A 27,016-nucleotide genomic window follows, 5' to 3' on the forward strand; every position below is an offset into this window, starting at 1 on the left:
AAGAGTCTCAAATGCTGTGGTGTTGAGGAAGAGGACTGGAGATGAGAAAAGAAGACAAAAGCAATAGCTGGGTTCGGAGGGTTATTATAAGCAAGCTTATTAAGTACAACATCATATGTATACTATTGGCAGGAGGAAAATGGACAAGCTCAGCAGAGAACTAAGACAGTGTTGGCAAAGAGCACAGGCTAGCTCAGACGTAGCTGCCTTGGCGCTGATAACCAGCCCAGGGGCAAGAGTTGGGTCCCCAGAAATCTGAACTTTGATTCTTTGAAAGCACTGGCTCCAGGATTATACTGCCCTTACTCAAGGTCTCTTCCTACACAAGAACATAGCCAAAATCCATCTGAGCATCTGAGAAAGTCGTGGATCAGTCTGGCTTTCTACAGATACACACCAAAAACAACCAAGCATCAACAACAACAAAAACTTATAGATATATACTGCATCTTCTTTTTTTCTTAATGTAATAAGATGTGTTTGTCTTAATGTAATAAAATTTGATTTAGTTTAGCTTTCTCAGGGTCCAAGGGCACAACACTGATGGCGTGGCTGAGGTGAAGGCTTTATAGTGGATGATATGGTGGGAGTGTGTCAGGGCCAAGAAGTTGTATCACAAAATAGCAAGGTTTTTATAACTCATACTCTAGAACACTGACAAGGTTACAGGAGAGCTTCCTTAATCCTCAGGATTTGCTCATGATTTGCTAGGCTCTACCTCTTGCCTGTGTCACATGGCACATAACCATATTGAAAACGCCAAGTCCCAATTACATAAACACTTGAGAGACAAATGCCTCCAAGTAGAGCAAGTGATGTTATGATTTTATCAGCCTGGTCCAGTGATAACTGGCCTATATTTCACCTGCTTAAAAGATGTGGGGCAAAAAGCACAAGTTCATGGCTAGCTGGGCAATTTGATGAGACGGTGCCTCAGAATTTTTTTAAAGAGGTGACAAGAATATTGGGGGTACATAGTGTGGTGGTAGTGTTCATGTGCCAAGCACTTTTGAGATACTTGGCTTATATATCCTCAATCACAGCCTATTTAACAGTGAAGGTAAGAACACAAATGGACCAAGAACCTGGGGGCAGGAGCTGATACAGAGGCCATGGAGGGGTGCTGCTTGCTGATTTGCTTTCATAGCTTTCTCAGCTTTCTTTCATTCTTTTTTTGTTTGTTTGTTTGTTTGTTTTTTCGAGACAGGGTTTCTCTGTGTAGCCCTGTCTGTCCTGGAACTCACTCTGTAGACCAGGCTGGCCTCCAACTCAGAAATCGGCCTGCCTCTGCCTCCCAAGTGCTGGGATTAAAGGCATGCGCCACCACTGCTGGGCCTCAGCTTGATTTCTTATAGAACCCAGGACCACAATCTAGGAATTGTAACACCTACAATAGAATTCACCCTCCCTGTCAACCAATTTTAAAAAATTATCTACAAACTTGCCTACAGCTCAGTCTTCAGACGGCTTTTTTTTTTTTTTTTTTTTTTTTTAATTTGTGGTTTCTTCCTCTCAGTTGTATCAGAGTGCTGTGAACTAGCCAAGCACACTTGTAGTTATCTTTCCACTTCTTATTTCAGTGACCTCATACTGACTTTTTGTTTTCCTTCTTTCATTGTAGGGCACTCTGCAACAATTCAAGTGTCAATCCAAGTTCCCTTTCTGTTGATAAAACATTGTGACCAAGGCAACTTATAAACAAAAAGGCATTTAGTTTGCCTTATAGTTTTCAGGGTTAAGGTTAGAGTTCACCAGTGACACATTTATTCTAATAAGGTCACACCTTTTTATACTTCCAAAATAGTTTTATCAGCTTATTAACTATCCAAATATATGAGACTGTGAAGACTATTGTATTCAAACTATCACATTGTTCTTTCCATTTATTTCTAGAGCTTCATTTACTGGCTTCTATTCATCATATCTACTGTAGTGTTTCAAGACTATTTTCAACTGTCACCTCTCTGTTTAAAATCCCAAGTTTGTATTGCTCCCACTTTAAATAATTTTTTTTCTATGTCTTAAACCCATATTTCAAAGCAAGTATATTGACTATACTATAATGCCTCTCAACTAATATGCTTAGACCTAAAGTAACTATACTAAAGTAATTTCACTGTACAACCTCTGTAATTTCCTCAGCTGAGAAAATCAGTACATATCCTCTTAAGTTATTTTTCTGTCATGCACCTACATAACCTGGAATGGTTTGAAATGGAACACAGTCAGACACAGGTGTAGCTTTAAAGACTGATGGTCTCCAGACATTCTGAGGGTTAAAATCCTCTGCATTAGGTGATTAACACAAGTAGCCTAAAAGCTGGAGGTTAATTAAATTAGCATTTATTCTATCTCCAAAGATACCGTGTAGCTCTAACTCCCAGCCTGCTAGCAGGAAGAAAAAAGCACATTTTGAAAAGTAATGTTAGCTTTTTAAAAATCATTTATTTTATGTATATGTGTACACTGTTGATATCTTCAGACACACCAGAAGAAGACACCAAATTCCATTACAGATGGCTGTGAGCCACAATGTGGTTGCTGGGAATTGAACTCAGGACCTCTGGAAGAGAAGTCAGTGCTCTTAGCTGCTGAGCCATTTCTCCAGCTCCATAATTTTAGCTTTTATTTCTAAATTCTCTCTAAAAGGTTTTCCATGAAATTTCTCTTAGAAAGTTCTTCTCTAAAAAGTTCTTCTCTTTAAAATGTTTTTTTGTAAGTTCTGTTTCCTCTCTTTGTCCTCAGGACTTACACGTCTTTCAGAATACATGATCACATGGTAAAATGTTCACAAGTTTACACATAAATTCAAATCATAAATTGAATAAGAAGTTTACAACAGAGAATGCTTATATGCATATCCATTACAAGTAATTATCTGGCTATATATTCATTATCTGTCACAGGCTCAACAGGTTCACAGAGAGTTAAAAACCAAAAGTTATCATTGAAGTTTCGCATAGATAAACCCAGTCAATATTTTATCTTCTGTCCTTGGACCTATAGTAAGTTAGTTTCCTTTTTATGTCCTTTGGTCAATTGATTTATAACCTCTTGGAATTCACTCTAAGCTGTAGATGCCTTCTTTTTATCTCAGAAGCAATTAACTTGTGACACTTGAGGACTGGGAGAATTCTCATTGCAGTTTTGACACTAGAAAGACTTAGTAGCTGTCCTATTATAAAAGATTTTAATAGTTACTAATATAATTTTAGGAATTCTTATAGAATCATCATTAATTAGGAAATCCATCTATTTGTCTATATAGCATCACTACAGGACAGTTTATTTTTGTTGTTCTACAGAGATCTGCTTAAAAGGGTGAGCTAATACTTATTAAATATATGACTGTTACATATACTTAATAATAACCGGAAAAGCATACTGATAGTCGGAATCATTCCTAAAATATAATTTTCTTGGCTTTAAATATAATTTAAAATATAATTTGAAAGAAATGAAACTGTCATAGATTTATATTTTCATATAAATTGAGATTGTTTCATGGCAGAACAATCTCAAGGAGATCACCTGCTAGAGTTTAGCTTCTCCTTGATAGCTCCTGTGTTATTTTTGCATGTGTATGGTGTCCGTGGCTACATGTGTGTGAATGCATGTGGAGGAATAACATTAATTAATGTTTCTAATCTCCATCTTATAGGAGGAAATCAGGGTCTTTTGATTGAATCCAGAGAAGATACCATTACTTTGGCTTGCCAGTTTTCTCTGAGGATTTCCTATCTCCACCTGCAATGCAAGTGGTCCCCACCCCCATGACCACTAAGCATGTATGCAGGTTCTGGTGACTCTATTGTGGTGCTCAGTATTATATGACAAGTAGATTGTCCCCAAAGCAGTCTTCCAAAGACCACAAACATTTTTTTAAAAAATCAACTTTAGTTGCTGGCCTGTTTTACCTTCTCACCTGAAACTTCTAGTATTTACCAAATGGATATTAAAACTATCTTTCCATTTAACTGAACAGTTTTAGACCCTGCCATTAATTCAAGAGGTTTTAATTTTATTTAGCAAGCAGAATTTAAAATAATTTTTGCTTTAATAAAGTATTCTTTCTATTTATTACCAAATAAAATGTAGAAAAGTACATTTATTTTTTTATTTTGGTTTTGTTTTGAGGCAAGACCTAAGCATGTGTGTAGCTTAGACTGATCAGGAACTCACGATCATCCTGCCTAGATGCTATGATTACAGGCATCTCCACATATACACAAATCCTTATAAGCTAGTCTTGGCTATTTTGTGGCTTTTTCTTTCTTTCACTCTTCACCCATTTTCCATGCTTTTCAAGCCCCTATCATTAGATAAGAGAAAAAAATATAGAGAGGGAAGGAAAGAAATCCATGAATAGTCAGAGGTTGGAAAGGGGGTTATATAATTGTTATCTTTAGACTATTTCCTGCTCATTAAGGGCATTAAGTCCCTTGTGGACAAATTTGGACAGGATACCTAATTTCTTCTGGTTGTTTCTTCTTTGCACATGACTAGCTAACAAACCATGACTAACACCAACCAACAACCAATCAACAACCAACCAACATCAACCAATACCAACCAAAAACCAACCAGCAACCAACAACTAATCAGCAATCAAACCTGTCTTTTGGGACCCTAGCACTTATTTACTCTCTGGAAAGTTCCCAGAATTCCAAATGTCACACAATTTGTGACTATGTGCAGCGAGCAAAATCATGTTCCTGCTAAGGCAAATCATAGTCAGCTGCTGTGGACAATCTGAAGCATCTCCATATCCAACACCTGGGATTAAAATGAAAACATATTCTTCTATCTGTGTTTTTTTTTTTTAAAGAAATCAAAACCCCCAAATTATTACTCCAACTCAGTAACTGTGGAAAATGTCATCAATAGACAAGATCAAGTGGTAGAAAAAATACCAAAGTTGGATGGCAGGATCAAAGCAGTGCAACCATTAGATACCAATGAATAAAATTATCAGAGAGAATAACATAACCACATATCCAAGAACTATGGAATAGGAGTAAGATATCAAACCCAAAGACAGGCTGAGATAAAAACTGAAAGTATTAAATATCCATCAGAGAAATCAGAGCAAAACCCCCTTCACATTTAGAGAAAAAAAAAATGGACAGCTAAACATAAGAAGCACTTGAAACCCCAAGTAGACATAGTTACAGAATATGCCCTTCTATGATGTAGTAAACATGTCAGCAACACAAAACAATATTAAAAGCAAGAAGAGAAAAATACCAATACATCTACATGGACAAACAAAGGAATAACTGCCTACCTCTTACCAGAAATGAAAACCTAGAAAGAAAAATATTAATTTCAAAACATGTGGTTTATGCCTGCCAGTAAAAGTTATATATCTGGCACACAATTTTTTTCAAATCAATTGAAACAAGGATTTAAAAATAAACATAATTTAACACCCTTTGTGAGCATCAAGCCAGCACAATGAAAGATACAGGCAACTCAAACAAGAAAGGAAGATAATCTTATTTATAAGAGCACACAAAGCCAAGCTTAGTGGTTGCATACCTTTAATTCCAGCACTCAGGAAGCAGAGGCAGGCAGATTTCTGAGTTCAAAGCCATCTGGTCTTCAAAGTGAGTTCCAAAGAGCCAGGATTATTAAACAGAGAAACCTTGTCTTGAAAAACAAAACAAAAACAAACAAAAAACAACAACAACAAAAAAACCTCAGAGCACACAAAGGATAAAATTTTAGAAAGAACTACATTAACAAGAAAGAAGTAAGAAAGAATCCACCAGGGCCAACACACAGTAGACAAGCAAACCCTTACTTCCAAGGACAGAGAAGAAGAAGACCAAAAATTTAAATAAGCAATCAATAAAACTACAGAACTTAATGAAATTATCCTTATATGCCAGTAATATCTTTAAACACAAATGACGTCAACATTTCAATTAAAAACTGGCCGATTCCCTCGATTGGTCCTTTTGGCAAGGGCAGACACCTAGCTGGTCTGCTCCTGTGAAGACACCATATCCTGAGGATCCTAGAAGAATCACTGCACTCAGAGCAACAGGTAAGAACCATCTCCCAATACCCTGTGCCCCAGAGCTACAACTGGGAGCCTGGGGCACTCAGGACCCAACAGCCACCCAAACCCCACCCCTCCAGAATGCCACTCCCCTTCTGCCCCTCCCTTGGTCCTTTTGATGAGCCAAACACCTAGCTGGCCTGCTCTCTTGAAGACACCACATGCTGAGCCATCCTAAAGGAGGCAGTACACTCAGAGCAACAGGATTTCAGGATCCCAGAGGAAGCCTGGGTCCCAGCAGTTCTTCCAACCAGGAGCTCAGGATCACAGAATCACAGAGACATCTGGACTCTGAAGAATTCTGACAAAAGCAAAATAACTAGAAAGACAGTCTCCAGTCAGAGACGGTGAGTGCAGGTAGCACAAGATTTAACCAGATGTTGAAAGGCAAGCCCAAGAACATAAGCAACAGAAACCAAAGTTACCTGGCATCATCAGAACCCAGTTCTCCCACCATAGAAAGTCCTAGACACCCCATCACACCAGAAAGGCAGGATTCAGACTTAAAATCACTTCTCATGATGATGATAGAGGATTTTAAAAAGGACATAAATAACTCCCTTAAAGAAGTACAGGAGAACACAGGTAAACAGGTAGAAGTCCTTAAAAAGAAAACACAAAAATTCCTAAAAGAATTGCAAGAAAATTCAATCAAACAGGTGAAGGAAGTAAACAAAACCATCCAAGATCTAAAAATGGATGTAGAAACAATAAAGAAATCTCAAAGAGAGACTACTTTGGAGATTGAAAACCTAGGAAAGAGATCAGGAGTCATAGACTCAGGAATCACCAACAGAATACAAGAGATAGAAGAGAGAATCTCATGTGCAGAAGATACCATAGAAAACATTGACACAGCTGTCAATAAAAATGCAAAATGCAAAAAGCTCCTAAACCAAAACATCCAGGAAATCCAGGACACAATGAGGAGACCAAACCTAAGGATAATAGGTATAGATGAGAGAGAAGATTCCCAACTTAAAGGGCCAGTAAACATCTTCAATTAAATTATAGAGAAAAACTTCCCTAACCTAAAAAAAGAGATGTCCATGAACATACAAGAAGCCTACAGACTCCAAATAGACTAGACCAGAAAAGAAATGCCTCCCATCACATAATAATCAAAACATCAAATGCACAAAACAAAGAAAAAAATACTAAAAGCAGTAAGGGAAAAAGGTGTATGCTCCAAATGCAAGGGCACCAACATGCATAAAAGAAACTTTACTAAAGCTCAAAGCACACATTGCATCTCACCCAATAATAGTGGGGAATTTCAGCACCCCACTCTCAGCAATAGACAGACAGATCATGGAAACAGAAACTAAACAGAGACACAGTGAAATTAACAGAAGTTATGAACCAAATGGATTTAACAGATATCTATAGAACATTTCATCCTAAAACAAAAGAATATACCTTTTTCTCAGCATCTCATGGTACCTTATCCAAAATAGATCATATAATTGGTCACAAAACAAGCCTCAACAGATACAAAATGATCTGCATCCTATCAGATCACCACAGCCTAAGGCTGGTCTTCAATGACAAAAACAATGGAAAGCCCACTTACACTTAGAAACTAAACAATGCTCTAATCAATGGTGACTTGGAAATAAAAAAATTAAAGACATTTTAGAATTTAATGAAAATGAGGACACATTATACCAAAACTTGTGGGACTCCATGAAAGCAGTATTAAGAGGAAAACTAATAGCTCTAAGTGCTTACAAAAAAAGAAAAGGAAGAAAGAAAGAAAGAAAGAAAGAAAGAAAGAAAGAAAGAAAGAAAAAACCCACTGGAAAGATCATATATTAACAATTTGACAGCACCCCTGAAAGCTCTAGAACAAAAAGAAGCAAATACGCCCAGGAGGAGTATAAGGTAAGAAATAATCAAACTCAGGGTTGAAATCAACCAAATAGAAACAAAAAGAACTATACAAAATATCAACAAAACTGGGAGCTGGTTCTCTGAGAAAATCAACAAGATAGATAAACTTTTAACCAGACTAACCAGAGGGCACAGAGACAGTATCCAAATTAATAAAATCACAGCTGAAATGGGAGAGATAACAACAGAAACTGAGAAAATTAAAAATCATCAGATCCTACTACAGAAGCCTATACTCAACAAAACTGGAAGATCTGGATGAAATGCACAATTTTTTTAGACAGATGCCAGGTACCAAAATTAAATCAGGAGCAGATAAACCATCTAAACATTCCCATAACCACTAAAGAAATAGCAGTCTTTAACAGCCTCCCCACCAAAAAAAGCCCAGGGCCAGATGGTTTTAGTGCAGAATTGTATCAGACCTTCCAAGAAGACCTCGTACCAATTCTCTTCAAACTATTCCACAAAATAGAAACAGACAAAACACTACCCAGTTTGTTCTATGAAGCTGCCATGTCACTCAAACCTAAACCACACAAAGTCAGAACAAAGGAAGAAAACCTCAGACCAATCTCCCTTATGAATATAGAAGCAAAAATACTCAATAAAATTCTGGCAAACTGAATCCAAAAACACAACAAAACAGTCATCTATCATGATCAAGTAGGCTTTATCCCAGAAATGCAGGGATGATTCATTATTTGGAAATCCATCAATGAAATCCACTATATAAACAAACTCAAAGGAAAAAAAAAAAACTTATGATCATCTCACTGAATGCTGAGACAGCATTTGACAAAATTCAACATCCCTTGATGGTAAAAGTCTTGGAAAGATCAGGAATTCAAGAACCATACCTAAACATAGTAAAAGCAATATACAGCAAACCAGTAGCCAACATCAAATTAAATAGAGAGAAACGTGAAGCAATGACACTAAAATCAGGGACTAGACAAAGCTGCCCACTCTCGACGTACCTATTCAATATAGTATTGGAAGTCCTAGCCAGAGCAATTAGACAACAAAAGGAAGTCAAGGGATACAAATAGGAAAGGAAGAAGTCACAATTTCACTATTTGCAGATTGCTGAGACTCATGCTGCCCCTCGCTTGGGGGCCACTATGTTGAGGACCACACTGCTCCACACTTTTGGGCTAAGTGCTTTGGTCAAGAGAGAGAGACTGGGGGAAGAAGGGAAAGAGACCGGAAGAATGGAGACAAACCAGAATATGTGACCAAGTCTCGTTTCTTGTTTATTGTCTCTCTCTTATTGTCTCCTCCCTTTATTGCCTCCTCCCTTATTATCTCCTCTTATTGTGTCCTCTCTCTTACTGCCTCTCTCTTGCAAGGAAATCCTGCATATTTATAAGCACAAGCAGGGGAACACAGGTGAAGACGCTTTACCAAGTGTGCCATGCAGCTGGGGTCACGAAACAGCAAAACAAGATATGTGGGATAAACAAGATGTTTATCAGAGTGTGCTTAGCGGTTGTAGGCTGTTGAAAAACAAGTCTCTTGTCAGGGTATATGGCTCGAGATGGCTGCAAAGTTGATAGCTGCTTTCTGCTAAATGTCACCTTCTAACAGCAGATGATATGATAGTATACTTAAATGACTCTAAAACTTCCACCAGAAAACTCCTAAACCTGATAAAACAACTTCAGCAAAGTGGCTGGTTATAAAATCAACTCAAACAAATCAGTAGCCTTTCTCTACTCAAAAGATAAACAGGCTGAGAAAGAAGTTAGGAAAATGACACCCTTCACAGTAGTCACTAATAATATAAAATACCTTGGTGTGAATCTAACTAAGCAAGTTAAAGATCTGAATGATAAGAACTTCAAGTCTCTGAAGAAAGGAATCGAAGAAGATCTCAGAAGATCTCCCATGCTCATGGATTGGCAGGATTAGTATAGTAAAAGTGGCCATCTTGCCAAAAGCAATCTACAGATTTAATGAAATCCTGATCAAAATTCCAAACCAATTCTTCATAGAGATTGAAAGAGCAATTTGCAAATTCATTTGGGATAACAAAAAAAAAAAAAAAAAAAAAAAAAAAAAAAAAAAAAAAAAAAAAAAAAAAAAAAAACAGGATAGCAAGAACTATTCTCCACAATAAAAGAACCTTTGGGGGAATCACCATCCCTGACCTCAAACAGTACTACAGAGCAATAGTGATAAAAACTGCATGGAATTGGTACAGAGACAGGCAGGAAGATCAATGAAATAGAATTGAAGATCCAGAAATGAACCCACACACCTATGGTCACTTGATCTTTGACAAAGGAGCTAAAACCATCCAGTGGAAAAAGGACAGCATTTTCAACAAATGGTGCTGGTTCAACTGGAGGTCAGCATGTAGAAGGATGCAAATCAATCCATTCTTATCTCCTTGTACAAAGCTGAAGTCCAAGTGGATAAAGGACCTTCACATAAAACCAGATACACTGAAATTAATAGAATTTGGAGAAGGCCCTCAAATACCTAGGCACAGGGGAAATGCTTCTGAACAGAACACCAATGGCTTATGCTCTAAGATCATGAAGTGACAAGTGGGACCTCATAAAATTGCAAAGTTTAGAAAGGCAAAAGGTACTGTCAATAGGACAAAACAGCAATTGACAGATTGGGAAAAGATCTTTTCCAATCCTACATCCGATAGAGGGCTAATAGCCAATATATACAAAGAGCTCATGAAATTAGACTCCAGACAACCAAATGACCCTATTAAAAAATGGGTGCAGATCTAAACAAAGAATTCTCAACTGAGGAAACTGGAATGGCCAATAAGCACCTAAAGAAATGTTCAATATTCTTAGTCATCAGGGAAATGCAAATTAAAACAACCCTGAGATACCACCTCACACCAGTCAGAATGGCTAAGATCAAAAACTCAGGTGATAGTAGATGCTGGCAAGGATGTGGAGAAAGAGGAACACTCCTCCATTGTTGGTGGGGTTGCAAGCTGATACAACTGCTCTGGAAATCATTCTGGTGGTTTCTCAGAAAATTGGACATAGCATTACCTGAGGACCCAGCTATACCACTTCTGGGCATATACCCAAAATATGCTGTAACCTATAACAAGGACATATGCTCCACTATGTTTATACCAGCCTTATTTTTATTAGCTAGAAGCTGGAAAGATCCCAGCTGTCCTTCAACAGAGGAATGGATACAGAAAATGTAGTACATTTACACAATGGAATATTACTCAGCTATTAAAAACAATGAATTCAAGAAATTCTTAGGCAAATGGATGGAACTAGAAAATATCATTCTTGAGTGAGGTAACCCAATCACAAAAGAATACACATGGTATGTACTCATTGATAATTGGATATTATCCAAAAAGCTGACAATATCCAAGATACAACTTTCAGACCACATTAAGCCCATGAAGAAAGAAGACCAAGTGTGGGTGCTTCTATCCTTCTTAGAAGGAGTTTCAAAATACTCATGGGAGCAAATATGGAGACAAAGACAAAGTGTGGGACAGAAACTGAAGTAGGGGCCATCTGGAGACTGCTCCACCTGGGTATCCATCCCTTGTGCAATCACCAAATGTAGACCCTGATGTGAATGCCATCATGCACCAGAATGATTTCCAGAGCAGTTGTATCATGCTGACAGGAGCCTGATATAGGTGTCTCCTTAGAGGTCTGCCAGAGCCTGAAATATACAGAGGTGGATGCTCACAGTTAATCACTGAACTGATCATGGGGTTCCCAATGGAGGAGTTGGAGAAAAGACTGAAGGAGCTGAAAGAGTTTGTGGCCCTATGAGGAGAGCAACAATAGCAACCAACCAGAGCTCCCAGGGTCTAAACCACCAGCCTGGAGTACATAGGGAGGGACCCATGGCTCCAGCTGTATAGGTAGGGGAGAATGACAGTGTCAGCAATAGGTGGGTGAGGAAGTCCTTGGTCCATTGAAGGCTGGACACCCAGTGTGGGGGAAATCCTGGATAGGGAGATGGGAGTGGGAGGGTGGGTAGGGGCATATCCTCATAGAAGCAGAAGGAGGTCTTTCCTTGGTGGGGGAAATGGGGAAAGAGTATTACATGTGAAATGTAAATAAAATATCCAATAAAATAAAACTGGCTGGTTGGAATAAAAAACACGATACAACTATATATTGACTCCAAGAAACACCTCATTGGCAACAATACAGCTCAAGACAAAGAATATTGTCAGTTTATTAAAGCAACAGAAGACAATAACAAGCTGGCATAGCTCTATGGATGTCACATAAAGCAGATTTCAAAACCAAAATAAAAGAGATAGCAAATGCCACCATATATTAATAAAGAAAACAATTCAACAAAACAATAATTTCTTTTAACTTTATAAAACAAACACTACTGGACTTGGTCAGATAGATTCAGATACTATATTGAGTAGTTTCAATACTCCATTAATCTATATATAGAAAATCAAAACTAAGAAACTCAACAAAGACACCTCAGAGTTAAACTATAGTATAAACCAAATGAGCTTAACAAATATCTAAAGAATAATTCCATCCAACAGACATTCCTTTTATTGGCCTACAGAACCATTTTTCAAATATAAATTCAGAATAAGAAAGTAAGTCTTAAAAAATACTAAATACTATTTTGGAGGTAACATTTGTTCAGAAACATGTTTATTTTTTCTAGTGTTTCCAGTTTAAAGAGCATGTTTTCAAAGTAGTTTTTAATGACCCTCTGTATTTCACTGGTAAAAACTGTTAGAATAACTTGTTTTTCATTTTTTGTTTTGTTAATTTTTTTTTTTTTTTTTTTTTTTTTTTTTTTTTGTAGTTTTTCGAGACAGGGTTTCTCTGTGTAGCCCTGGAACTCACTCTGTAGACCAGGCTGGCCTCTAACTCAGAAATCCACCTGCCTCTGCCTCCCAAGTGCTGGGATTACAGGCGTGCGCCACCACCACCCGGCTTTTGTTTTGTTAATTTTATCCATTTCTCTCTTTCGGTTTTTAGTTTGAGTGCAGATTTTCTTGGTGTGTATTTTCTCCCTACAAAACAGTTCTTTGTTTCGTAAAGCCTGTTTATTGTTCTTTTAGTCACTACCAATTTCTTCCCTGATCTTGTTTCCTTCTTTCTGTCTACTACTTTTTAATTTAAATCCCTTTTTTGTCCATAAGCTTTGTGGTAAATAAATAAATTATTTAGTAGAGAACTCTTTTTTCAGGCTAAAGGTATGGATCAGTAGTTAGGATTGATTGCTGTTCTTAAAGAGGACCAAATTCATAGCGTCCATATTGAGTGACTTCCAACTGCCTCTAATTCTAGAGGACCCAAGAGTCTCTTCTGGCCTCTGTGGGAAAGCATACTCATGTATACACATCCCCACCCAGACATATACTCATACATAAAGTTAAAAATAAAATAAATCTTTAAGATCTCTTTTGAATGAAAACATTCTTACCTTTAAGACTTCCTCTTAGATTTGCCAGATTGTGCTGCCATGTTTATTTGTCATGTGTATTTGACACTTTTAATTTTCTGTCTGATTTCAAAGGACATAAGAGCCAAAGAATCTGCAGAAGAGCCTTTGAGGGAATAGCAGTTGTAGATCCAATAGTTGGTCCAGGACAATGAAGTTCTGGAGCCCTTCTGAAAGTAATAAGAAAAATGACTGTCACTTTCCAAACAACACAGAGAGGAGAAAACAGTTCTCTCTAGTGCTTTTGGCACAGCAAGGATATCAGAGTGCATTCTTGACACTCTGGCAACACATACACCTCTGTAGACTAGTTTCCCATCAGCAATATCATGAAGTTATGATCTTGCTTAAAGACATAATTAATCCATATATAATTAAAGTAGACAACCTTATCCACAAAACAATGCACCATGCCTTCTAGACTTTAAGGCAATACACATTATTCTTCTCACAGCTTATATAAATCCCCCATCCCATATGACTTTGAGATTCTGTAGAATAAGTTTTTTGATATAAAATATATTTTATTAATACATTTTATGTTTAGCAGTAGAGAAATGGGAGAAGGGAAATATCTCCATTCACTATCTCTTGGATCATGTCATTTATAGATTAAAGAGCTTTATGCTCCAGTTCCAGAAATTTAGCAGTACATGACCAAGGTGTCAGCAGAGTCATTGTCCCATGTCTTATATCCTCACATGGCAAAAGCACTGGGAAGAAATAAGTGCTGCTATGCATTAGAATTATGAGCGATGAGAACTAAAATTGTTCTAGTGAACACCAGGCTGAGGTGATTGATGCTCCTCTCATTTCCACAGCCTGACTCCCAGACAGGTGAAGTCTATATAAGTTGTATGATGCATATTAATAAATATTAACTTCAAGAAACTACTCTACCTGGCAGAGTATTCTAGTCTCATGATCTCAAGGCACTGCCACCTAACCAATACCATAACATTCTTTAAAATGCTGCTCTAAGGCAGATGCTACATGGAGAAGGAAACAGGATAAGAGCAGCGACCTCTGTGAATCTGGGCTCATTCTGTGCTTTCATTGCTATCAAAGAAGTTGCTCTGTCAAAATAATTGCTTCTTTGTGGCTGTACACAAGACATTCTACAAATTCGTGGGTGATAATTTAAGTAAAGTCATTGTGGACAGGCAAGACACTTATACATTTAGAATATGTGACCATTTTAATGGCAACCAAATCCTGTCTTTTCCAGATGGAATTCATCTTCTGTAATCAGCCTACTATAGTGCTGATTTCTTCATGGAACAGTTTCATGTCTGACCCCTACTGTAAGTGTGTGCACTCAGTGGTAGCTATAGACAAGTTAGGGCTTGTATTTCTGAGTGTATTGTAATGTCTACCACTGCTGACATGGCTATTTTTTTCTTGAGCATATGATACAAGGAAGGACAAGTGAACAAGGAATCTGGCTGAAATTTAAGGAGCTCGTTGTACTTATAAAACCTAATCCATTGGTAAGCACTCACAGCAGATACAAATTTCATCATACACCATATGCATTTGTACATATGCTCCATTTTCATACTCCTTCCCAGCTCCTTGCCACAGATTTTCTAATTGGGTTATTTCTAAGGCACTAATTCCACTATTACTCCGGGCCCGGTAGCCAGTACAGACCCATGTCTGTGGTCATGTTTTCTCTCAGTCAGAATGAACAGTCAAATGTACTTCTCCTCTTCTTCTTCTTCCTCCTCCTCCTCCTTCTCCTTCTCCTCTTTCTGAAAAATACAATAGAATTTTATTCATTTTTTTATTATTGGATATTATATTTATTTACATTTCAGATGCCATTCCCTTTCCCCATCACATCCACAGAAACTCCCTATCCCATCCCCCCCTCCTTTTTTCTTTTATATCATTTTAATTACATGCAAGTATTAAGGTCAGTTCTAGGTTGAGGAACTAGCAATACCAGAGATGCAAATAGTCAAGGAACAAGCAAGACAATAAACAGAAATAGTCAAAGAACAAGCAAGGCAATAAACAAAGTTCAATGATCACTATTTATAAGGGCTTATCAGAATAACCAAAATATCTGAGCCTATTTCCCTGTCCTAGCTTAAAGTCATTTTCATCTCTGAAGCCTACTTCATTGTTCTAGCTTAATATTTAGATTCCTGCCTGAAATTATTTCTTTGTTCTAGCCTAATATTTAGATTCCTATGTGAAGTTACTTCTTTGTTCTAGCCTAATATCTATATTCCTGCCCGAAATTACTTCTTTGTTCTAGCCTAATGTCAGCTTCCTGCCTGAAGTCCACTTCCTTGTACTTGACCAATGGCAGATTCCTGCCAAGCAGTCCATTTCTTTGTCCTTGGCCCATGTCAGATTTTTGCCAAGCAGCCCCAAAGATTCTCTGCCTCTCTCCTTTTTCATTTCATAAACAAGACTTAGCCTGTCTTAGGTTGTTCTGACAAGAATGCCTTCCTTACCTGTCATGGTATATGCATTACCAAAAGCAATGCATTTCTGTCTTAGGTTGGTACGGCTCTGTGCAGAATTTTACCTGTTCTTGGCTTGCCAGCCTATTAATTTAATAATTCTGTCTGGGGGCCCATTTTCAGGCTCAAGCCATGTACTTTGGCTGCCAACATGTTTATGTTGTTAAAAGCAAGCTTTAACATGATGGACAGGAATACAAGTATTTTCAGAACAAAAAGGGCTAGCATGATCAAGCTAAATGTGCCAATTTGGAAGCTTGACCAAAATGGAAATACTTACCTGAGGCCATGGGTAATTTTATCAGCAGCATCTGCCACATCAACGCTCAGCAGAACAGCATTCTTTAAATTCATAAGCTTACTATGCAAAGTTAAAGCATCCAGTGAGGTGTTAAAATTGTGCCAAATACCCTGCAAGTGTCTTTAAACTTTTTCCTAATTATAATGACTATCATTGTAAATTTTAGAAGTAAAACAATTCCATTGGTATTTGGCATTACACTCAAGATGGCTCCTTACTCTTAAACTCTGAACCTACTTCCAATAATTTTAATAGGATAAAGAACATCAATCCATTGTTCCAAACACCTATCTAAATCCTTTTGTATACTCAACACATTAGTACCATTTTTGCTAAATGATTAACAAAAGTAGCTGTCTGAACTTTTTGTGTCAAAGACCTGGTGGAACAGAGAATCAATAAGAGAAGTCATAATTACTCTTGTATTTTTTTCTTAAATGTGACCAGTTATTCAAACTCAAACATGGACTGGTCTAGAAATCAATCCAACACTGAAAAGAACAGTCTTCATTTGGAAGGCTGGTTCTGGACATTTTCAGAGATATATTTGGAAGTTAGCTGCAGTTCTCTATGATGTTGTGTTAGCAAGAGATAAAATTGGGACAGGATCTGGATTGCAAACAAGTGTTAGTTCATGTGTTAAGGCTATTTTAATTGTCAAGTTAAAAAATACTTTTGTTTTTTCTACAGTATTAATGTAAATTGTATTGATGGTACACTTTCTAGTTGTGTTAGTGTGTTGAAACTGGCATGTCTGTTATGGGATCTATCAATCAGCTTTTGTTTTATTGCCCTGAATATTACAGAATTTTTGCTTTCTGAAAAAATCTTGCAAGTGCTGGAAGAAGTGAGTTAGGCTTTAAGCAGAAGCAAGAGGGCAGTGGGCTTGATTATTGCTGGTATAACAGCTTTTATTACATTAATTGCTAGCACCACTGCTTCTGCAAATTCTCTTCTTAAAGCTCTGTTCCTAAGAGGAGATTTCTTTTGCCTCTATTCAGAGACCTCTAGTATAAGTCTGTGTGACACAGCTAAACCTTTGGGTAGTGCCTGCAAGTCACATAAGACCATGTATATGTTGAGGCCATTTTTCTTTGCTGAAAAGGTCATAAGAAATTCTCATAAAGATATGGCTATGGGATGAGAAAAAAGAGATAAAGTAGGACCAAGGCCATGAAGATATGGCCGCCTCTTCTTCCAGCTGACTCATTCTTTATAGGTCTGATAATTCTAGACCTACACAAAAAAAAGACACTAATCCACCAAAGATGCTGGGACTTCTCCAGAAATGTATTTCTCAAAATGACAGAGAAAAAAATTTTCTGTTCACTCTCATTGACACAAAGCAAAGAGTGGACCAATACTTCCTAGGAGACATATCCACTTTTATCTTTTAAGATCTTTAAGCCATCAAGCAACTTCCTTAGGGTATATTAAAGAAGTTCTGGCATTTCATATACCCTATTTGATATAGGTCACTTGAGGTTCAATATTTCAGTTGACCAACCAAACTAGAAAAGCCAAATCCAGACCTTCAAACTAACATAATAACCCTGACATTCCTGCTTTGTGGAGTAAGTTAGGAACTTCAAGCTAATTAAACCTAGTATTCCCTCCACCATGATGCTATACTCTTAAGTTCAATCCTCTAATGCATTTCCCACGATTATGTCATTATAAATAGACAAGTTATTCTATTTATGAATGACACCTCTCTCATTGTATACTTTATACTTCGGGTTCTTTGAGGAATTGTGTCTAGAATGAAGTGATAGAAGTTTGCAGTGGGAATTACCAGCAGTGCTCAGGAAGCAGGTCACTCAGAGAAGATTGTTACAGCTAGGGGCAGACAAACTAGGGTTTTCAGACAACAGCTAGGGGTGGAGTCAGCTCTCCTGATGTCAATTCCCCAGGCCTAGCTCTCCCATGAAGCCCAGGTGATAGGTGGGGCCTGTTTCATACAACCCTCAGAGATCATGTCCCAGGCAGCAGCTCAGGGTCTTTGGTGGTATTTTCTTCTTCTTTTTTTGACTGGTCTTTGGTAGTAATAGACCCCTGATGTTGCAGCCAGGAACTTAGACATGACTCCTGGTATCAGCACAGTCCGGGACTCCACCATGGACCCAACCGGTGTCACCAGTTACTCATATCAGGCTGTTCCTGTGTACCCTTAATTCTTTAGTTCAGCCTCTCCTCCTTGTGCCCACATCCTTCCTGTTCTCTCTCTTTTCCATTTCCCTACAATTTACTTTCTTCTCTTAGTGGAGCCTGGCATCTCTGAGTGTCTCGGATCATCTCAGGAGTCCTATGTTCCACCTGTACTTTATGGTGTTAGGGTCCAAGAATCACTGAAGGAAAACCCAATGGTGACCTGAGACAAAGGCAGGTAAACTTTTTATAGAAAACTAGGGGAACAGGGGGAATTTTAGCTAGGGTTAGGTAATTTGAAACTTCATTGCTGGGTGCTGGGGAAGTTACGCGGTTCAGTTTCTGACTGGCTGCTATGTTAGTTTTACTATATTTGGTCAGGCCTTGGGGGAAATTTTAGGAACTGACTGAACTCCAAGCTTACAGAACCATCAGTGATTAACAGCCCATTGTCAACTCCTCTGAGAAGCCCATTCTGCTTTCCTGGGAAACTGAAACATTTTTTTTATTGTAAGGTTTTCATTTTTTAGGGAATCTCTCAATGGCACTAGGCAGGGGTCATCTCAGGTATGGTCTGTGCCTGCAGACCTGTGTGGCACCTGACTGGTGGTCCTTTCAGGCTTCCTCCCTGTCCAGGACCCATGGAACTAGACAGGCAGTGGGCTGAGGATCTTAAGCTCACTCCTGCCTGGGACTCATGATCACAGGTGGGTTTTGCTTTTTGTTTGTTTGTTTGTTTGCTTGCTTTTTGTTTTTGTTTTGTTTTTAGCTTCTGGCTCACTCCTTGCCCTGGGAATCAGTCAGGGAACCTAGACTGGTGGTTGTTTCAGGCTCCCTCTTTTTTTTTTGGAAGTGTTAGGCTAAGAAACATTCAGAAGTTCATAGATCAGGACACTGAGCATAAACATAGCAGCTCTCCTCTCTGCCACCTACTGACACACATGTGAAATAACAGCTACATCTGCAGTGCTTTTAGGGACAGGGAGCTCTAAACTTTTAAGACCTCAAAGACATTTCAGAGAGTATCAATAAAAACCAGGAGATGTAGAATTTGTAGCCGTAAGTCTAGCATGTAAGAACGAAGATTTACTTATAGCTGAGCTAAATTTAGCACATCATTTTCTAATTAATAAAAGAGAAGTTAAGCCTGTGAGGGGCTGAATTATAGGCAGTGGTGAAGCCATACATGAAAACAACTTGTATCTCAGCCTTGTAGTTTCTTGCCCAGGGAACTGAGTCTTTATCTATAATAAACAACTCAGGAAGGTGGCATCTTCTAAGTCAAGTTGACTGGTCTGTTTCCTGTGAAAATATCTGTTGCTACATAGTAAGTTCTGTTAACCATCAGCCCCAAACGGCCAAAATTTGATCAATAAATGACAAATTCCTCAATTTTTGTTTTATTTTTGAACTCAATACTATCAAGAGCAAGCCTGTCCATCATTAAGGATGTCCATGTTTGTTTGTTTGTTGTTTGTTTCCCCAGGCCAAGGAGTCTCTATCTGGAGCCTTCCCCTTTTCCCCTCTATAAACTGTTTCCATTTCCTTGTTCACTTTTGAATCTTGACACATATGAGGGCATGAAAACTAATCACCTTCCTGTGATGGCCGAGGATAAACTGATTTCCCTATTCTCATTTGTTCAATTTTTATTTTCACATGTGTCGATTCAAGTAATAAAACTCTGACTTAGGATAAAGGACCAGGCTTGGTGGGGCCTACATGCTTTCATGTTTTGCTAGCCCATGCTGTCTGCATTTCTCTTTATAGTGGGGGTGGTTCAAATACCCAGACATCTGTGACCATCTTGGTATTGAAGAAAAAAGTCTGGTTTGGGGCCTGTGATGGCTTCAATAAGAATGGCCCACCCCTATAGGCTCATATAGTTGAATGCTTCTTTATGAGGTATTGGCACTATGTGTAGGTGTTCCCTTGATAGATGATGTATAACACTGGGGGTGAGCTTTTAGATTTCAATTGCTCAAACCAGGACCAGTGCCTCTCTTTTTCTGCTGCCTGTAGATTCAGATGTAGAACTACAGCTCTCAGCTCTTTCTCCAGCACCATGTCTGCCTATATGTCACCATGCTCCCCACCATAATGATAATAGACTGAACCTCTGAAACTGTAATTAAATGGTTTATTTTATAATACTTGCCTTGTCATTTAGTCTCTTCATAGCAATAGAGCACTGACTAAGACAGTGCCAGATGTTCTTCCCATTCTCGGCCCACTTCTGCTAAGGCAGCTCATGCCACCCTGTCTTTGTACTTGAGTCCATGACTGAAACATCCAGATCCCATGACTCTAGTATATAGACCACATCATGGAGAACTGATCCTCCAGCTCCCTAAGGAGATGAGTACCTTAAGCAGGAGATACTAGGAACTGGCTAAAACACATCTTTTTGGTCTAGAGCAACAATGGTGTGTGACAATCAGAATTGGAGAGCACAAATGACCTCCTCAGATACTCAGAACTATGTACTGGACATTTGGACAGGCATTCAGGGTGTGGGTGTAGACTGACTCTCCAATATGGGGACTTGTTGGAAAACCTATTCCTAGGACCCACAACACTGAGTGCTTGCTATGTGACTAGCGCTGTTTTAAGCTTAAGACATCATATCTTCACTTGAAGTTTAGACACAGGAGAAGTCAAAGCCATACTTATAATTCCAGTGGTAGAATGGTAGAGACACACTTTAATTTTATCTTTAATTTTTTCAAATCCTATTTTTAATGATGGTTCTTAAATGCTTTAGCCTTCCTTGTAGCCCACTTCTAGTGGAAAAGAAAGGAGGATATGGGGAAGTGAACCTGTTTACAAAGGTTCTTTGGAGCAATTCCTGTCTGTGTTGTCTGGAAATTAGCAGTTCAGTTCACAGGTTAGGAGCAGCAGTTTGACCCACTCACAAACACTTCATGGATACACCAGCAAACCAGTTCAGAAGAGTAGGGTTAGCAACAGCAGTGACATAACTGACCTAGCAGAGACAGCCAGGCCTCAGCCTTGGCTCACGTCAACAGGAGTAACCAACAGGAACACCAGGAAAAGTTCTCAGCTGCACCTTTCTAGGGAAGCAACGATCAGGAAAGATGTGAGACCCACAAGTGTTACACAGCTAGCTGTACCAGCAAGCCAAGCTCTGTCTCTGTCACTCTGTGGAGTCTTATTTATACCCTCTAAACATTACATGTCCTCCATGTGCCTTGCCTCAGAATGTGCATCTAATCAGCTTGAGTCATTGGAATGTCAGGAAACTGCAGCAAACCACCAGAAGTTTTTGATGTATGTCTTTATGGAGTCCCAACAAATGCAGTTCAACTATGCAATGTAAGGAGGACCAACACATGAGTGTTGTTAGCAAAGAATTCCTCATCACATGCTTGTTTTAACAGAACATCCTCTCTCCTCTGTCTGCTTCAGCAAAACGTTCCTTCACGTCTTTGCCACAGCAAAACACCATCCAACTGACTTTCCAAAGAACCCTTAAGTTTCCACTTCACACTTAGCTCTGGACATTCTTAACCAGCCAGGCTCACCCTTTTGTTCAACCTCATCCAAGCAGAGATTTTTGTCTTAAAACACAAGGAAAATAGGTCCAGAGAAATCAAGATTGTCTTTGTCCTCCCATACACACACACACACACACACACACACACACACACACACACACAGACAGACACACAGGTGGAATAAAAAAATGAGAGAAAGACAAAGAGAGAGCAAGGCAGGGGGAAGAAGGGAGGGAGGGAGGGAGGGAGGGAGGGAGGAAGGGAGGGAGAGGGAAGGAGGGAGGGAGGGAGGGAGGGAGGGAGGGAGGGAGGGGGGAGGGAGGGAGGGAGATTGCTTTTTAACAGTAGTTGGAAAATGTGGCTGCATTCAGCATACAAATCTTCAGTGCCACTCTCAAATGTCTGACTAGGAAATAAAGAGATGAAAAGGGTGGGATGTAGCAGCCTGAATTTTCACCTACCCAGGTAGTGCTGAGGCTCACTCTTCTTCGAGGACCACTGGCTTTAGAGCCAAAGTTAGTATTATTCCCAGGTGTCTGTTTGAGCATAGAAGCTTTATTGAGATATGAGCCACATGCTAGAGAAATTACTATATTAAAATGAACAAGTCCATAGACTACTAGACTATTCCAAAGTTGTGTAACTATTTTCACACCTGCCTCTAAAGCATAATCATTATTGTAGAGAATCTATACCCAGTAACAGTCACTCTAATTTCTTCCCACACTGTACCCTTCAGCTCCAGATAGTCACTAATCTGTTTACTTTCTTTGTGTATTTACCTACTCTGAGTATTTCTTATGAATTGCATTCTATATGTGACCCTTTGTGAGTAGACTTTTCTACTTAGTAAGATGTCTTCATGATCCACCCATATTCTAACATGAATCTTTCTGCCTCATAAGATTTCTTTCTGTGGCTCTACGACATACACACTCATTTATTCATTTGGGTTTTATGCTAAAGTCTATTATTATTATGCTAAAGTCTATGCTAAAGCATATTCTTCTCTTTGTGTAAAATATCCAGTCAGTAGGCAGTTACTTGATCCCTAAATTATTTTCCAAGACCAAAAGGAAAAGCATAAAGTTTCCAATTTGATGACTTTTGTCCCTGGAAAAATTTAGAATGTTTACGTCCTTTTGAATGTTATTAGTACCAACACCAAAATAGATGCATGGAACATGTTGTATTTAATCTGGAACTCGTCATTGTGACCAATAGGGTCAACTCTTGGTGCTCATGTGTTTGGACAGCTACATGTGACTAACATGTACATAGGAACCATAGATGCAGAAGTCAAGGATATTAAACAAATTCATTACTAAAATTTAAACATTGTTCTACATTTTTCAAACAAATAGGAAATTTTACATTTTAATAAAGCATTAATATACAGACTATTACTTTTAATATTACTTCTCAAAGTTTAGTTCTTTGAAAGCAAAAGCATATCCGTGGGTTGGTTCTGTCATATTTTCAATGACTATTTTGTTCCTCCTTTTGACTCTGTTCTGTAGCCTTTACCAGGAGCACCAGTCTGAAATGTCCAAATGGCTTCCACACAGATTCAAGTTTTACTAAAAGGATTCCAAATACAGCCTGGTATTTTGGAGACAGTATCTGATTTTTCTATAGTTTGTAATTTCCCCAAGTTTAATTTGTTTTGTTGGAGCATTTTGGAGTTTGGAGCAAATGGAGACAAAACATGACTCACAGTGAATTCATTGTCAGAGGCCAGAACCTCAAATGGCTTCCATTTCCTCTCAGAGCTTGCTCTCCTTCCTCCTGCCTCATTATTTGTCAGCCAATCCTGCTTTGGGGCTAAACATGAGAATACCCGGAAATGAAGGATTCCATCTTGTAAGGCCAAAAGGTGAGCTGTTTCTTCTTCAAACCAGGTTTCCTATTGTGCTACATGACTTCCACGGCTCTGGTGGGAGGCAGTCCACATCTATACAGTCAGCCTTTATATCACAGTAGGAATACAAACAGCACCCTTGCCCCTCCTTTGCCCTCTGTTTTCAGTGAGTTAGATCTCTACTTGGATTAAGATCTTTGGTTACATCGAATCTCCAACTGGCAGAGGACCAGATGTAATTTTTCAAAGAGAATATTGTCATGAAAAATATTTTTAAAGGGGGCTGACATTCTGCCTAAAGCAGCCATTGGGGTGGCATGGAGCAGGAGGGAAATGGTCTTTACTGAATACACTTTTTATTCTCTTGAGAATAAAACATTCTGCAATGTGTCAAACAGTTGTTTGGGACTTTGAGCCAAATACATCCTGGACACCTCAGCAGATTATGTATCTCAAGAAAAGAAAGTATTTAAAGCAGTGAATACTGTCAGACAACAGAATGATACTGAGGCTGACAGAAAATGGTGACGGATTTGGTCAACTCTAGACCCTACAGGGGATGGGAGGAACTGGGAAGCTATAGCCTTTGAAGGGTCTGGTTTGGACCTTCAAAGAAAGGCTCATTACCAGGTTTTACCAGAGTTAGGAGTTAGAAGCTTCCAGAAATGAGTACAAAAGTTACATGCAGGTGCCTCCAGTTGGGTCAGAGCAAGGCCCATTGGTCTGCCTCATATTAATGGCTGTTGGATGGCAAGCTCCTCTGCTGTAAACATGTTTCCATAGTATGGGCCCTTGGGTTATAGTGAGGATAAAATACAAAATGTTCATTTTAAAACAGCCAGATAGGTATAAAAGTTGCATGTTTGCCTCCTCCTGAGCCCTTGTTTATGTTTAGTGAAGCCAACAGTTTTTGTCTAGCAGGTGGTTCCCCCTCCCCCTGCTATGGAACAGTAGAAGTGAACTCTTCTACTGTTAGAAGTGGAAGTAGAAGTTGAAGTGTTAGGTGAACACTTAAGGAAAAAATGATTGAACTTGTTGGTCTTTCCTCCAGTGTATCCTGCATTTGACTCTGTCCTTTCAACACTGTCCTGGTGTTATTTGCTCCTGTAGAGTTTTTAAAATGTATATAGTGTGCACATGTGTGTGCACAGGCGTATACAAGCCAGAGGTGGATGTCCTTCCTCAACTACTCTCCACATTATTTTTTGAAACAAGATCTGTCCACTGAATCTGATCTATTGGCTGAAGTAGCTGGTCAGCAAGCTTCAGGGATCCATCTGTCTCTGCCTCTCCATGCTAGATCAACAGGCTTGTGCCACCATGATTGGTTTTTTATATTTGTGCTGGGAATCCAAACTCAGGTCTCTTGCTTGTTTGATAAGCTCTCTACCAACTGACCTGTCTCTCTCACGCTTTCTACAGAAATTTTCTTCACTCTATGGCAAACATACCTATTAGTGAATCCAGATCCACATTCTTTTGGTGGAATTCCCATGTATAAAACAGTCTTCTACAGGACTTCATAGGAAAGTCCTGGGAAGTATTCTAGTCTGATTAAGCCAGTTGCTCAAAGCTGCCAAAGGGGGGCAGGCAAGGTCTGTTAAAGAAAAAAGGAAGTGAGTGGAGAGACTAAAGGCTGTCAATACTTTGATTTCCCCAAGCATAAGATAAGGTACCCTTTCCATTATTAGTCAGGGCCTGCTACAATTTATAGCTGGGGCTGAAATGTCACCCAAACCTTAGGCTAAAGGCTTGGTCTCCAGGCTGCTGTGGAACCTTCAGGGTATGGAGGGTAGTGGGATAAATTTTGATCTCTGAGGGCATAGTTCAAAAGGTAGTACGAGATGGCAGCACTTTCTGTCCCTTTATTTCTGGTCTGGCTTGCTCTAGGCAACAACACGTGTCCCTTGCCATGATGCAGAACCCCACTACAGGCCCAAAAGCCTGGGCAGTTTACCATCGACTGAAACTTGGAGCCAAAACAAAAGTTTTCTCTTTTAAAGTTCATTGTCTTGCTATTTTCTCATAGAGATAGAAAGCTGAATACTCCATGATCGTCCATGATGATGAAATAAGAGGCCCCCCCCCCCCCCCCGCACTTCCCCACTCACCTCTAACCTATGAGGAACTCTTCTTCTTCTTCTCCTTCCTTCTCCTTCTCCTTTTCTCCTTCTCCTTCTCCTTTTCTCCTTCTCCTTCTCCTTTTCTCCTCCTCCTCCTCCTCCTCCTCCTCCTCCTCCTCCTCCTCCTCCTCCTCCTCCTCCTCCTTCTTTTTCTTTTTTTTTGGAAGTTGAAAAATAACTTTATTTGTTCTAGGACATTGGGCAGAGTCCCCTTAGAACTTCTGAAACTGCTTCTTGGTGTCAGCAGCCTTGGTGACACCAAGGCTTGAATCGGACAGTCTTGCTCAGGGGCCTGCACTCTCCAACAGTGACAATGTCGCCAATCTGTACATCCCTGAAACAGGGGGACAGGTGCACAGACATGTTCTTGTGACGCTTCTCAAAGCGATTGTATTTTCGGATGTAATGGAGATAGTCCTGGCGGATGACAATGGTCCTCTGCATCTTCATTTTTGTCACAACACCAGACAGGATCCGACCTTGGATGGAGACATTGCCGGTGAAGGGTCATTTCTTGTCTATGTAGGTGCCTTCGATGGCCTCTTTGGGCTTCTTGAATCCTAGACCGATTTTTTTTGTAGTACCGAGGGAGTTTTTCCTTGCCAGTTTCTCCCAGCAAAACACACTTCTTGTTTTGAAAGATTGTAGGCTGCTTTTGGTAAGCATGCTCCGTCTGAATGTCTGACATCTTCCCGGCAGCGTGAGAAAAGGAAGGCTTAGGCCCACTCCCGGCTTCCTTATTCCGAGGAACTTCTAACTACTACCATGGCCCAGACCTTTACATTAGGACTCAACCGCACTCCCAAGCTACCACAGATTTTCTCCTCCTTTGCCTTGATCACACAGGCCTCTTACATGCACCTCACAGTTCTGTGGCCCTTTGGGCTGGGGTAGGTATAAAATCTTTCTCCAATAGTGAGCAGACTGAAGGCTACAAAACTTTTCTCTCTCTCAGGTTCAGGATCCTTCTGTGAAGCTCTATTCTCTACAGCAATAGCTTATGCTGCTGAGTGCTGAGTGGTGCCTGTCAATCTGCCTGAATTTAACAAGAGCACACAGGTTTCTCTGTGATGAGTACTGGTCCCAGGGAGTCTAGGTTCAAGGTTTTTGTTACTTATCCTTAGTGTTAGCTCTACCCTGAGAAGAATAGAATAAAGGACCACTAGTTCTTTTTCATGCT

The 27,016-nt window shown here is 39.3% G+C and overlaps 1 non-coding gene and 1 pseudogene across 1 annotated transcript; both read right to left on the reverse strand.

Moving 5' to 3' along the window:
• Positions 1-19,185: 19,185 nt before the first annotated feature.
• Positions 19,186-19,317, reverse strand: LOC143438702 (small nucleolar RNA SNORA17). The gene has a single exon (XR_013107400.1). It is a non-coding gene; the product is annotated as a small nucleolar RNA SNORA17 (small nucleolar RNA).
• A 6,731-nt stretch (positions 19,318-26,048) lies between these two features.
• LOC143438397 (small ribosomal subunit protein uS17 pseudogene) lies at positions 26,049-26,524 on the reverse strand (annotated as a pseudogene).
• Positions 26,525-27,016: the final 492 nt, after the last annotated feature.

Source organism: Arvicanthis niloticus, chromosome 25 (assembly GCF_011762505.2).
Source record: "Arvicanthis niloticus isolate mArvNil1 chromosome 25, mArvNil1.pat.X, whole genome shotgun sequence".
Taxonomy (NCBI): Eukaryota; Metazoa; Chordata; class Mammalia; order Rodentia; family Muridae; genus Arvicanthis; species Arvicanthis niloticus.